The 12,876-nt window shown below is 47.3% G+C and overlaps 1 protein-coding gene across 17 annotated transcripts in view; it reads left to right on the forward strand.

The window, feature by feature from the left end:
• The first annotated feature begins 1,140 nt into the window (after positions 1-1,140).
• APBB2 (amyloid beta precursor protein binding family B member 2) overlaps positions 1,141-12,876 on the forward strand; it is a 365,411-nt gene continuing 353,675 nt past the window's right edge. For 13 of the 17 annotated variants that reach the window (XM_082728827.1, XM_082728819.1, XM_082728824.1 and 10 more), the window contains exon 1: positions 1,144-1,362. The gene's annotated coding sequence lies outside the window, so the exon portion shown is untranslated. Of the gene's footprint in view, positions 1,363-12,876 lie in introns of all 17 variants that reach the window. The other 4 variants (XM_082728836.1, XM_082728826.1, XM_082728835.1 and 1 more) reach the window with 2 other exon arrangements.

Below are 12,876 nucleotides of genomic sequence, written 5' to 3' on the forward strand. Positions count from 1 at the left end.
CTGGGATTTTTTATTTACGGGTATTCCTAGGCTTACTGTACACCTTAAGGATCCTCAATAAATACATGGTATTTGCAGCAATATAGTACTGCCCACCGCAACCACACAGAATCGTCACATGAAGAATAAGGACCAGCTAGGTGTGAGTGTTATTTGAGGAAGCAAGTGCTTTCCAGAAGTTTGGGGAGGAGAATGAGCCGCAACTTCAGTTACTATTAATTTACTTTTAGCACAATCCCCTTGACACAGATCATACATAAGGCTGTGTGTATATGAATGTATAATAATGGTTCTCAAAGTGTGGTCCTCGGAGCGGTGGCACAAGCATTACCTGGGAACTTGTAGGGTATACGGAGGCTTGGGCCCCACCGCACGCCCATTACTCATGCAGAGACTCTGGGGGTGGGACCCAGCATTTTATTCCTATAAAGCCTCGGGGTGATCCTGACCTTTGACAACCACTGCACTGGAGAAGAAGGACGCTAAGCGCGCTTTGGGGGTGTCATTCACACTGTCCAGGGCAGAGCACTGATTACCGCTTACTGAGTGTCCATTCTTAGCAGAACTCTGCTTGTCTGCGTACAATTCCAGTTATAGGTAATATTCCCGGTGAAAAGGAAATTGTGCTTTTCCCCGCCTACAGGTATGTTTCTCCCTTGAGGTCATCTCGTTGTGACTTTCACATCAAGGAATGGTGTGTGTGTGTGTGTGTGTGGGCGGGGGGGAGGCATATGCCTGGGGTTCCCGATAAGGAGGCAGAAGGAGTTCTCGCCTACAAGTTGCAGCTGGGTGGGTGTGGGCAGTTCTCATCTGGGTACATTTTCCCATTATAAAGGACTGCAGACATGTGGGAGAAAAGACTAGCCAGGGATGAGGTTACCCAACTGCCTTTTGGTGCAGACAGACGCCAGGCCACATGGAGGGGATACCGGGCTGCATCTCGACACCCAGGCCCCCCGCAGCCTCCCTGCCATCTTCCCAGGCGATAAGGGAACGGTGGGTCCCACAGGGCTCGCAGCCTCTGCCTGCAGGGGTCGCACTCGGAGCGCGTCCCGCCCCCTCCTCCCCGGCCCCCGCCCCCGGCCCCGCCTTTCTCGCGTTCGGCCCCCGCCTGGCCGGGCCCCTCCAGCCTCTCCTCGCGCAGCCGCCGCCAAAGCCTGGAGAAGTGGAATCTCGCCGGCGCCGCTGCCTGCGCGGGACTCGCGGAGCGGCACTGGGCATGCTCAGTCGCCGGAGCCCGTCCTGGTCTCAAGTAGGAAGCTCGTGCGCTGCACCCGCAGCTGATCCGGGCGCTCCGGGGAAGGCGAGACGGAGCAGAGCCGCCGGGCGCCGGTGCCAGGGCGAGCGCGGCGCGCACCGCCGGTGAGCCTCGCTTTCTTCCTTGCTTTTGCCCTGGACCCCGGGGCGGCCCGGGAGTGCCGGCGAGAGACCCGGGCAGCGGCAAGCGGCGTGCGACGAGTGGCTGCGCGCAGCCCCGGCGGCTGCTCCTCTCCTGCCGGCCCCTGGGGCTGCGCGGCCCCGGCCGCCCGCCCCGCCGCAGCCACAGCTGCAGCAGCTGCCACCGCATCTGCAGCGGGCGCCGGTTCCCGAGTCCGGTGCGCCCTGCGCTCGAACCGCAGGGCCGGCCGGGTGGCACGGCGACTGCGGGCTCACTCCTTGACTTCCATCCCTCTTGCTTCCCGGCGCTCTCTTTCCCTCGGCAGCCCGGGTTTGGCAGGGCCTGGAGGGGGGAGACGGGATTGGAGGGGGTGCGCCCGGGTGGGGGCTGCGGAGGGGAAAAGTGAGGGCGGTCGCCGGCGGGGAAGAGCGCACACCCCCTTCCCTGGCACCGGCCTCGGCTGTGCTGTTGGGCTCTCCCTCCCGGGGCGGCTGCGCGCTCCTGCCGGGGAGTTGGAGACGGCGCTGGCTTCTTGGGGGTTCAGACGCTAGCAATCGGGAGATCAAAGGGGGAAAAGTTCATTTCCCCCTCCGAGGCAGAGAGCGTTTTAACTAGAAAATGGCTGTGCGAGGGGGACCGAATGGGGGAAGCCGGCCCTTGGTCCTGGAGGCTCCTCGGCTACCCGCCGGGCGGAATGGAGGGGTGACGATGGAAATGACATTTGTGCGGTGAAAACAGTGCTGGTGGGAGGCAGGGATGCGGAGTCCCCAAGAAACAATGCAAGGTGGTCTAGAACGCGCTGAAGCTATCTAGAACCGAGGGGGCAGGGAGCGAAGGGCCGAGGGAGTGTGGGGCTTGAACTAAACGCAAATAAATGGGAGAAATCAGATTGAGAGTTGTAGCCTTTTTGTAGTCAAGTTCTGCGCAGCTGAGAGCCACGACTGTCACAAACGTTTCTGGATGGATGGAGTGGTTGGGAGAACCCAGATTGAGAAGAGAGTAAGACACAGTGTCGGCAGCTCCGGCGAGGCTGGGCTCTTTAAGAAGTCCTCAGTCACGGGCTTTCCATCGCGCCTGGTGACTTTAGTGAAATACCTGAAGGATTATCATTAAATGATGCCAGCGGTGCTGTCTCAGTTCCAAGAAATGCGGAAACTTTGCGAGGTTGGCATTGGTTTGTCATTTGTTGCAATATTTAAGTGATTTAAACCAGCACACAGTGGCATCCTGATCTGTTGTTTGGTCTTTGGGTCTCTTAAGCCTCGGATTTATTTATTTTTTTTCTTTCTTCCTAGTCATGGACTTGTATTTCAAATCTTGCCCTCAAATGGCCAGGATAATTAAGGATATCTGATAACGAAGGATATCTGATCATTTAGGATAGCTGGCCTTTCAGGAACATAATCTTTGAAGGGGGATTTCTTTATGAACTTAAGTGGCAGCTTAGTTGTGTTTTCTGTCTGTAGCTTGAAAACAGTGATTGTTAATCAGTTGTTTATGGTAACTTGCAGAATCAGGAATGCACTGATTTGAGGGGTTGGCATTGATGAAATGGCTGAGGAACCTCGTGGTTGGGGGAGATGCTGGGAGAACACAGGTGGCAGTAGAGTACAATGGGCTAGTAGTCAGAACTCCAGGGGAGAAGCAGATTCAAGACTTCTGTTGCTGTCATTTTGTCATCATCACTGCGTGCCCCCCCCCCCAAATGACTTGGGGTCTTCCTAATCTAGGGATGTTCCTAGATATTTGCTCAGAGCCCTTGAAAAAGGACTCCAGACCTTTTTTAGGGAAGGAGTTTCTTGAACTTTTATTCTCTTTTCGAAAGAATAACTTCTAACTAGATAATTCACTCCCAAGGAGGCAGCACACTATTCAGCACTTTCTGAAACTTATATAAAGTGGTAGTGGAAAACTCAATGAACTGAAGTGTAAAAGTGCTTTACATTTAACTGGAGTAATATGAATAAGAGACTACAAAATTATTTAAGAAAAGATTACTAAGGGGCACCTGGGTGGCTCAGTTGGTTAAAGCCTCTGCCTTTGGCTCAGGTCGTGATCCCAGGGTCCTGGGATCGAGCCCCGAATTGGGCTCTCTGCTTAGCAGGGAGCCTGCTTCCTCCTCTCTCTCTGCCTACTTACAATCTCTCTCTAAATAAATCTTTTAAAAATCTTAAAAAAAAAATAAAATCTTTAAAAATAAAATCTTTAAAAAATCTTTGTTTTAAATAAAATAAAATCTTTAAAAAAAAGTGTATTAAGTATTGCAAGAATCCACGTGTGCAATGATAACATATTTTAAAACTGCGACTCTTTTTATGTCACGTTTCAGCTTTTTCATGACTGTTTCTTTTCCTGCCACAAGGAAAACAACAAACACTGAATTCTTCTTTTTTTTTTTCCTGTTACAACAGAAATTAATACTGAAAGGCTTGCCATAATATTAGTACAGGGTTATGCTGATTACTCTGATTCCAGGATATCTAATTTGTCTTTTAAGAAAAATGGAAGGGTTGCCTGGGTGGCTCAGTGGGTTAAAGCCTCTGCCTCCCAGGGTCCTGGGATCGAGCCCCGCATCGGGCTCTCTGCTCAGCAGGGAACCTGCTTCCCTTCCTCTCTCTGCCTGCCTCTCTGCCTACTTGTGATCTCTGTCATGTAAATAAATAAAATCTTAAAACAAAAAAAGAAAAATGGAATGTTGTTTCTCTATCTCCTTTTTAGTTACACCTTAAAAAAATTTTTTTTTTTTTATTTTAAGTAGGCTTCACACCCAGTGTGGGGCTTGAACTCACGACCTTTGAGATCATGATCTGAGCGGAGCTCAAGAGCTGGCGCTTAACTGACTGAACCACCAGGCACCCCAGTTAAACTTTTAAAATAGACAATACTCTGATGTCATAATGTTTTTCATGGCTGTAGGACTTTTAGGAAAGTATTGTAAGAAGGTATTACTAGTTATGTGGGCGATACTTATTTTCCTTCCCCGGGTTAAGGAAACTAGTGTTTGTTCAATGTTTGGTCTCTGTGTCAATCCGATATTAAGCTTCTTACATATATTATGTGTCAGCATCTTTCACATGAATGTCAGCTTCCCCAGAAAACCCCTCTGGAGTGGTGGATAGTCCTTTGATTGCGTAGCAATAGAACTTGAATATTTTATCTGATAGGAGAATATTTTCAGCGGGCTTCATTGTTACTAAGCATTCTCTTGTGAAACATTTTTGATTTGTTATTTGGAATTAGATTTGATTGGAACAGCATGTTTTCAAAATGATTTGAATGTTTTAAAGAATCTTCTGTTTGGATTTAAAAACTGTTTTCGTGCTCATTTATTTTCAACAGTGTTGTGCTACCAACAAATACACTTAAGTGTAAGAAAGATAGGCCCAGATTACCCATTTTATGTTGAATGTGTTATTAATGCATATTCTGTAGGCTGATGGCATTTCTCTCAGTTGAAATGGTTTTTCAGAGTCAGAGTGACAGATTCTCCATTATAAATAGTCTGGTGGGATTTGGTGGAAAGACCACCAACCAGTGACTCCCAAGACTTGCCTTCTGGGCCAGGTTCTCCCGCTACTTTAACCTACTGTATAATCTTGGGAAAGTCAGTGTACTTTTTTGGGCCTCAGTTTTTCCATCTGTACAATGAGAGAGTTTGGGTAGAATGGGCTTCTCTTGTCCCATTCCAGGGGTCTGTGATGCAGCCATTGGAGCGGGCGGGGTGGGTCGGCCCTTCATTCAGAGCAGTAGAGGAAGCTGATTTTGTGTTTCACTGAGTCTGGCGTGTCCCGATTTGAGGAATGTCTTGGTTTCATTTTTTGTTTTTGTTTTGTTTTGTTTTGGACAAATCTGTACTCCCTTTTAGTTTCTGTTAAAGAATGGTTGTCTATGTAGGAGACAAGGCGAGGATTAGATCTGAATGAAGCACAGTGGATATTTGAAACTGTCATATAGCATCTTCTGAGGGGAGTGTCTGCGCTTGGGCAGGTAGATAAGTTGAGAGAGAAGTCACCACGGAAGCCGCAGAGAAAGGTGTCTTGGGTGCTGGGCCCACTGCTGTGAAGTTTTGGCAAGCCTTTTCCATGTCCCCGTCCTCTTTCCTCAGCCCTTGATTAAAAATGAAGCCCTTGGTCTCTGGAATAAAATTCTCCTCATCGTATCATGTTAGCATCCTCCTGTGCTGTGCAGGTGTCCAGGGTGAGCTCCCGCAGTAGCCGGAGTGGTGGCTGGTGGAACGCACCCACTCATCTTCCAACAGATTGTGAACTCCCCTCTCCCCTCTTTGGCAAGTGATGATGATGGGGCAGAGAGCAAAGGAAACCCATCCACTTGGGGTTTGGAGTGCACTTTGTTTTCACGATGCTCACAAAACTCAGCGTCATGAACCTTTAAGTGAGGCAGGTGAGCAGACGCGAGTCATTACCCACATTTTAATAATTGATAATAAACAGGCAGTGAATCTAGCGCTGCTGATATTAACCAGGCTGCAGGGTTGCTGGGCGTCTGCTGGGGGTGGGGGGCAGTAACTCCCAACATGAGGGGAGAGCGAAAGAGAGGCAGGACACAGAAGGTAGAAGACAGTCAAGTCACCCCAAGTTGGCAATAAGTAAGAAGCCTGTATAAGTTTAAAAGTATTAGAGGCCTTAAAGTGTAGACTCGCTGGAGACACTTCCTTTCTGCATAATCTTATTTCCATAATGATTGAGTCTTAACCTGGTCTTCTCAGTGTTGAATAGATGCCAGGACAGGCATGACTTTTGTTGTCAGGAGGAGAGTCTCAGTGTATAATTTATTGGTACGTAAAATGTACAGACTTATACAGACAAAGATGGGAAGAGACCGTGGAAAAGATAAGTGGTGCGGGACTATGGATTAAGGTGTGTCTTCATTTCTTAATGATTTCCCAGTGGTTATAGATAAGGGGAACCATTCTTTCCTCTGCCCCCTGTGGAAATCTTGCAAAATTTTGCCTGCTGGATTATAGCTGAGGTTTTTAAAGTGTAACTCTACTGGAAAGTATGCTTTAGGAATGCGGAGAGTGGGAGGACGAGTAGTTTTGTTTGTGTTTTTCTTTTAAAGTGTACTAAAAAGAATGCAGTTCTGTAGCTGAGCTAGGAGAAGTGTGCACTTTGGAGGATGAGGTTGGAGAGAACTTGTAGACAGCTCTGGAGAGTGAAGGGAAATGCTATTTTTTTTTCTTTTTAAAAAATTTACGTATCTTTAATTAATGCTGTTTTTGAAGAAGGGAGTCTTGGCATCCCAGTGCTATAGGAGGTAACCTTTCCCAAATTGCTGCCCTATACATCAGATTTTAGTTTCCACTCAATATAAAAGTTCAAAGCACAGTATTAGGCCCATGGGCCATTGTCCGTTGGTGTTGTGTTTGCTGTTCTTATCAAAATAATAACGATGGTGATGTAGTGAATATTTTTAAGTGTGTCCAAATTAGATGTATCCTTTTTCCTCTGAGACTATACCCTTCTGATCTGGGGGTAAGATTTCTTTTATGAATTGGTGGGAATATTTTTATTTGGCAGGTTAATGGTCCATGAAATTGATAAGTCTGGGAAGCCAGGCCTGAGATGTTGAGAGCTGTGCCCTTGGGATAGAGTGGGTGGTGGAGACCAGGCCAAACCGGAGATTACGGGTGGGCTGATGGGGCCTCTGGGCCTTCCAGGAATGTAGGGTCACTGGTATAGACTCAGGGTCTGAGGAGCTTGGGAGAAGCTAATTTTGAAAGCGCTCTGGGAACCGGCCGATATTTTTGAATTATAGCCCAAGAATGTCAGTGCAAGTGCCAAAATGAAAGATGAGGGTCAGAGAGAGCAGAAAGGACAACTGATTGAAATGTGAATTTCAGCAGGCAAGGCCGCAAATTGACAGATCTTGGTGTTGGTTTCTTTGCATGCGGGCCTCTTTCTGCCAAGTCAACATGCTTTAGCAATTTGGGGTTGGTGATTCTAGGAGATACTGATGGAGTCAAGGCCATAGAACCACAGCTTGGTTTGGACTCTTGCAGTATCATGTCTTCCAGAGGAAGCCTTGATAAATCACTGGAGGAAGCTTGAGAATAATTTGCTCATGCAATTGCAAACCCAAAGTATTTCTGTGTTCTAAATAGGTTTAGAGAATAATATATTTTCAGGTAATATTTTAAAAATCTATGTTTAATGATATCTGGATATTGGGGATCATGATGATAATATATTATTAACGTAATTATGGGGCTCTTATTTTGTGCGAAGAGCTTTTTTATTGCTATTGCCCTATTTAATTGTTACAGAATGCTCTGATGTGGTTCCCATTTTAGAGACAAGGAAACTGAGGTCCCTTTCACTAAAGCCTTTACAGTAAACCGTGCTTCCTTGGTAACTGTACTCAGTATGGAGGTGCCCATGGGTTGCTGAGGGACCGATAGGAGACAGAAATAACACTTAGTAATTAAGGGTCAACTGTGTGCCTCGTAAATAAGAAACATTTCACTTCCTCCCTATCTCCTCTCTTATGAGTGAGGAAATTTCCTAAATTCACCATTTGGGGAAAAGGTGAAAATTTCACCCTTCATCCATTTCAAAATGGACGTTAACGTAAATCCACATACTTAGTGATTGAATTACTTCCTTCATATTATGGCTCCAATGTGCATTTCTGTCGGAGGCCGCCACATTTCTCTGCATGCAAACACGCATTGAGTAGCAGAAAGTCCAAATATCATTTCTAAATATGTCTGAAACTAGGCGTTGCTGTTTAACCTCTCTATACAGATTGCAGTCTAGAATGTTCCTGTTGTAAATAAAATACCCCAGGATCTGATTCGTTGTCATGTGCTAACCTTGAGGCAATGCAAGGATGACAGAGGCTTCCGATGACTGGAAAAAGGTGAAGTTAGGGTTCCCAGGCTTCTCGGCTTGCCTGTGGCTGACTGGAGGCTTCTGACTGCCAGAGTGATGGGTCTGGAGGGCGAGCCTCAGCACTCTGGCTGATGGTGCCTCTCCTTGGGAGCATCCGGCTGGCTCCTGGGTGCTGGTTCTGTTCTTTCCTTCTGATCTGCATTTGATTTCCCAAGTGGACTTCTGTCCTGGGCCAAAGAGTCAGTGGCTCTGCTGATTTGCTCAAGGCAGTACTGTTTGTCAGTGGGAAGGAATAAAATAGAATTTCTTTAGCATGAGTTCTATTTCTTGAGTTGGTTTTTTTCCTAAGTGAACTAATATGAAATTTCTGAACCTAACTGAAGCATGGTCTGGACTCATAGGAGTATAGACACTTTTTTATTTATTTATTCATTTATTGAGAAAAAGGGAGAATGACAGCATGAGGACAAAGTGGGGGAAGGCAGAGGGAGAAGCAGACTTCCCACTGAGCAGGGAGCCCACCATGGGGCTTGATCCCAGAACCCTGGGATCATGACCTCAGCTGAAAGTAGATTCTTAACTGACTGAGCCACTCAGGTGCCCCAGGGGGTATAGATACTTTGAGAAGCAATGGTTCAACCTCAGATTCTTCTAATATCTCACCAGAATCTCTTCTTCTCTCCAATACCCAAGCTTTATTTATTTATGCATTTTTCAGATCGTGAGTGAAGACAGAAAGACGTTTTGGTGACAACACGAAACCTTAGCTTCATTTGTTCCTGCCTTTGTCTAGCAAATGTTTGTTGAGCACATACTTTGTGAAGTTCAGGCAGACAGAGAGGAATGTACCAGAGCACTGATGATAAGGTATGGCGGTAGATGCGGGTGAGGTCTGAGCTAGTGGAGAGAAGGAAGGCTGTTCTCGCTCTGTGGGAGTTGGGAGACCTCACGGAACAGGAGATATGGCAAGGGACTCCTGTACAACCCCACTACAGTATACCCTTTGGCTGACTCCTTTTCCATTTTTCCTTCCCTCCATAGAGCTGCTATAGCCTGTTTTTTCTATTCAACCCTGGGGATTTGCCACTCCTTCCAAAGGGGACCTAGAGATTTGGCCTTTCAGATCTCTCTAACTGTGGTTTTCGAAGAGGAAGGGGGGGGCAGTTTTTCTCCCCAGGGACTTTTGTAAATTTTGGAGACATTTCTGATTTCATGACTGTGGAAGGAGTCCTGCTGGCATCTAGAGGGTAGAGGCCAAGGATGCTTGTAAATATCCTACAGTAAATGTACGCACAAGACAGTCCTGTGGGTAAGGAGTAGGATTTGGTGGTTAAGAGCCAGACTCTCAGGGTTCCAATATTGCTCTGCAATTTAATAGCCATATGACTAGGTGCCTCGTTAGCGCAGTAGGTAGCGCGTCAGTCTCATAATAGCTATATGACTGGGGACAACAGAAGTACAGAATTACAGGTGGGGAACAGAAATGACTGTGCTTTAGTTTCCTTATCCATAAGTAGAGATACTATATATGAAATGGTTGTTAAGAGGATTTCATGTATTAATTTCTGAACATAATAATGAGTAATACTTGGCATAAAGTTAGATCTTAACTGTTACTATTTTTTATTTTAAGCAAAAACTTTAAATTTTGACTCCAGAGAGCATGAGTTCAGAGAATCCAGGGGACTCGAGTTTGTGGCCGTGGCTCTCAGGAGGCTTTGGTATAAGCACTGGTCACTGTTTTTGTTTCTCTAGTTCCTTTTCATCTATGGGTTTTATTTTCCACTGTTTCCATCTCTTGATTCTAGGGCCTTCGATAGCTTTGTCTTTCATCCCTTTTTCCCAGGGACCCAAATTCATGCCCTTAATGAACCTTTCCCTGGAGGGCTGAGAAATATATTTATGATTTTTCTTAGCTCTATCTATTTTGGGAATGGTGAGAAAACAGGAAGCAGGTCAGGGGAGAGCTGCCTTCCTTCCTGATTGTCACAGCTCCCTTCTCTATAAAATTCCTTGCAAGATTGAGAGGCAGGTGGTACTGCCTGCTTAGTAACTGACTCTTCCCTCTACGCCCACCAGCTCCAGCCCCAAGTTAGGTGCCTACTCCTTCCAAAATACCCTGTAATTGGGTCACAACATCTGCCTACTTGAAATCATTTCTAAAAACCAAAGCAGAGAGGCAGGCTTGTGTCAGTGGGATTTAAAATGTCCTGGTCCTCTCCTCTCCTTCAAGGTTCTAGAGCTGTTCTGACAACAAAAAGGAGAGCAAACTTGTTATCTTCGTTAGGTGGCACTGTCTTTGTGGCCTAGAACTGGGTCTTCCTTTGTGCTTGCCAAAGTGCTCAAACCGTGCTCCCGGCCAGCTTTCCCTGGGAAGGTGGGCTGGTGGGCTCCCCTCAGCAGATCACATTTACTGTCACATTTTCCCAACAGAACTGACTTGTGAAGATTTTCCTTCTGTGTTTTGAATGGTATCAACAGACTAGAGAAAAATGAAGACATTCAGTCTGTCCTAAGCTCTCTGGTTACTTCCCCATGACACGGTCATCTCGTCCCTGAATGAGAGCGGTGGCCTCTCAGTGGCCTCCTGGCCTGGCTGGCTCCATTCATTCAGTCTGGCTTCCGAAGCACTGGGCGCCGTTCCAGCTGCGGCCTGTGGAAACGGACCAGGGCGGAAACTGACCAGGATAGCCCTGGTTTCTGCCTGCCTGAAGCTGTCTGTCTGTCTGTAGGGAAGCACTGGCCGCCGAGATAAAAGGAAAGGTGCCGTGTGCTACCCGGCAGGGAGGCAGGAAGTACTCTGCCCTCCCTGATCAGCATCTGCCTTGGCTGGGGGTGTGTGGGGGGCAGTGTCAGGCAAGGCGTCCAGGGAGAAGGGATGCTCGGTGTATCCCACAGCGTGCCTGGCGCCTCCATATGTGCAGGGGGTAGGTAAGCTTTCTCTTGGAGCCCCGCTGTTGCTGATAGCCAGCGTCCCCGCCTTCCTCCCACTATCACCTCTCATCAGGTTACCTTCTCTGTGGCCTCTCTGTTTATTCTCTGCACTGCCTCGGAGGTGATCTTCTGGAATCCTCTGCAGGCCCGGGCATGCCCATCCCAGCCTCCAGGGGCTCCTTGCTGCCCTCGAGATGAAGCGCCCGCATCTTGGCTTCGCCCCGGTATCTTCATGATCTATGTTGCTCTCCATGTCGTGCTCTGAGCTCAGCCATGCTGTTCTGACAACACGCCCAGCTTTCTCTGGCCTTCGGGCTTTATCCTCCTTTTGCATTGCCTGCAGCCATCCTTACTGTCTTTGTATTTGTCACTTGCTTGACTTTTTTCCTCCTTCAGGAAGTAGCTTCGTTGTCATGCTCCTCAGTGTGTGTCTGAATGACCTGAGGGCTTGCTACAACATGTGCATTGCTGGCCTCACCCCCAGAATTTCTGATTCGAGGGACTGTGTGGCGCGATCAAAGTTTGCACGTCTAACATTGTCCTGTGGGATGCCGATGCTGCGGGTCTGGGGAACACATTTGGAAGACCACTGGGTACCCGGTTACCCAGAGCAGGGTGACTCTCTAGCCTCCAAGGGGAGCAGCTCACATCCCTCTTTCATCGTACCCTTGCTGTCACACTGCATGACAACCACTCACTTCTCGGGCTTCTCTTCTAGTCTGTAAGCCCCTTGAGGAATGAGACTTTTACTTCTTCATCTTTATGCTCCCAGTGCTTACAGATCCTGGATGTTCAATAAACGTTTATCAAAGAGTGAATATATGAATGAAAAATAACTATTGTTGGAGGCTTTAAAATTTTTTTTTTTATTTGTTTGAGAGGGAGAGAAAGTGCACGAGTGGAAGGGCAGGGCAGAGGGAGAGGGAGAAGCAGACTTCCCTCTGGGCAGGAAGCCCAATGCACCTCGATCCCAGGACCTGGAGATCTTGACCTGAGCCCAAGGCAGATGCTTAACCGACTGAGCTACCCAGGCGCCCCCATCGGAGGCCTTAGTAAATGTGCATGAGAATGTTTTTCACAGCTAGCTTTTCTGATAGATTATCCCCAGTTGTGATGGTATAGGCTTATGACATGATGTTGGTGAGATCCACATGAGGTTGGTTAATATAAGAGCCAGTTAGCTGTGTGGTTTTGTGTCCAAATTCTAGAAAGGCAGGGGAGGAGCTCATATTAAACTCATTACTGTTTCTGGAATGACTCAAAAATACATAGGTTTTTAAATAGTGGCTTGCTATGAAAATATGTGTCCAAGAGAAATGCAGTTGTCATATAATTTAGCAGCATAGCATAACCATGGCCTTTTTATTTGAAATAATAAATCTTATTGAACTGATAGTAAATGTAACCAGATGTTTAAGTCATCGTTTCTCCAAGTCAGAGGGAGGGATAGCTAGACCACTTGCCTGTACTAACACCATCTGTTTATTGAGCACCTAGCATGGGCCGCTGGCCCTAGGGTATGGCAGTGAGTCAAACACTTCAGCTTTCCGGGTGGGAGGTGCCGCAAAGAAGTCAGAGACGTGCGATGTCCTGCAGGGCGCCCACTGGGTTCCTTCAGATCAAGTGCGTAGGTGATTCTTAAGCTGAGTCCCGAGTGGCAGGAAGTGACGGCTGTGTCCAGATCATGACAAGGAGAGGAGCAATTTAAGGCCA

The sequence above is a fragment of the Mustela nivalis genome, assembly GCF_964662115.1.
Source record: "Mustela nivalis genome assembly, chromosome: 4".
Taxonomy (NCBI): domain Eukaryota; kingdom Metazoa; phylum Chordata; class Mammalia; order Carnivora; family Mustelidae; genus Mustela; species Mustela nivalis.